We start from the raw sequence: 1,930 nt of genomic DNA, 5'->3' as shown, positions 1-1,930 counted from the left end.
GGGAATATGATTTGAGTGCACACCCAAGGGCTCATAGGTAAAAGCTTGAACCATGGTTGGTAATGTTAAGAGATGGCGGGACCTGTATGAGGTGGGGGCTTGTGGAAGATCTTTAGGTCCTTGTGGGCTCTGCTTTCAGAAAGGTTAAAGTCAGAAGCTGGCCAGGGCCTGAGAAGGTTGCTATGATAAAGAAAGACCAGCCCCTCTGCAGTCCCCGGATCCTGTCTCATTCTAGTTCTTTCTGTTTCACCATTGAGCTCTTGCTGTTCCATTCTCTGAAGCCCTCACCATAGGCGGAACTGATGGGACAATCAAAACCCGAACTTCCAGCCTTCCAAACCTTTCTTCCGTATAAAGTGCTTAGCCTCAGTTCTCTAGTATGGAAACGGAAAGCAGACCAACATAGGTTCTTGGTAATTCCTTTTGTTTCAAAGTAGAACAACAGAGTCCTCTTTCTGATCAGCAAGATTAGGGGGAAATCGAAACCAGAAAACATCTGGATATTGTTTTTCAAACTTATTGATGCTGCATTAGCAAATCGTGCCTATGAAACAGGTTTCCTAAATTAGGTCTTTCCTAGGCTCGCTCATAATTCAATTTCAGAGATGAAAGACAAAGGAACTCCTTCCTGGGACTTGAGTGGCTGTCCTGTGACTGAATGAACAGTTGACACGAGAAATCACTGCCCCCATTTCCCAGGTGAAAAGAAAGAGAAACACCTTGTCTAGTTCCAAGTACATATGAAGGATTTGGAGAGGGAGAATTTCATTTGTAACCCGCAAAGTCCACTGCTATTCATCAGGGGGTATTGTTGGGGCTTTTGTTTGCTATGCAAGAAAATGTCAAATCATTCTTAGGCCAAGGAATGCTAAGCAGTGGATTTGAGTGACTTGTATCAATAAATCACTGCTTGATTTTTTCCTGACCTTAATCTTTTTTCTTGGACAGACAAACGCAGTTTTTATTTGACCTCATCACCCAAGGGAGGGAAGTATCTCAGACCAGTATTAAATATACACATACAAAAAAACATCAACTGCAATGTTTATTTGCTGTATTGGGATTATTCTATTTATCTAAGGAACCTTTCTTTACAAAAAACACTAGATCCTGTTGTAAAGCGCTCACTGTGTGCCTGGTGCTGTTGTAAAGCACTCACTGTGTGCCTGGTCCATTGAAAAGTGCTCACTGTGTGCCTGGCCTGTTGTAAAGTGCTCAGTGTGTGCCTGGTCCTGTTGTAAAGCACTCACTGTGTGCCTGGTCCCATTTTAAAGCACTCACTGTGTGCTGGTCCTGTTGTAAAGTGCTCAGTGTGTGCCTGGTCCCATTTTAAAGCACTCACTGTGTGCTGGTCCTGTTGAGTTTACAAATATTAACCAATTTTGTCTTCATAATGGAAAATTAAAAAAAGTGTTAAATAACCATATCAAGGTCACATTGGCCTGTAGGAGCTGGCTCCTTACCTATCTTGCTAAGTGACCCTGTGTTTCTTAAGCAGGTGAGGCTGTGGTTCCTGTGGGTTTATTCTCATGAGGACTAACAGCCTCTACTCATGGACTCTGCTACATCCTCCACACCTGCTCAAACGACAAAACACTTCCCTGTCAAATATACCAGTGAGACACCCCTGCCCCTGCTGGGAAGATCAGAGAGGGTGCTGATCCCTCCCTCACTTCTTACAGGAAGGAGGGGGATAAACTCACCTGTGTGCTGCTCAGCGTGGTGCCCCTGACAGCAGCTATTGGGTGCTGTAAGCGGTCACGGTCCTCTGACAGCAGCTATTGGGTGCTGTAAGCGGTCACGGTCCCCTAACAGCAGCTATTGGGTGCTGTAAGCGGTCACGGTCCCCTGACAGCAGCTATTGGGTGCTGTAAGCGGTCACGGTCCTCTGACAGCAGCTATTGGGTGCTGTAAGCGGTCACGGTCCTCT

The sequence above is a fragment of the Microtus pennsylvanicus genome, chromosome 2 (assembly GCF_037038515.1).
Source record: "Microtus pennsylvanicus isolate mMicPen1 chromosome 2, mMicPen1.hap1, whole genome shotgun sequence".
Lineage (NCBI taxonomy): Eukaryota > Metazoa > Chordata > Mammalia > Rodentia > Cricetidae > Microtus > Microtus pennsylvanicus.
This window is presented reverse-complemented; position numbering follows the sequence as displayed.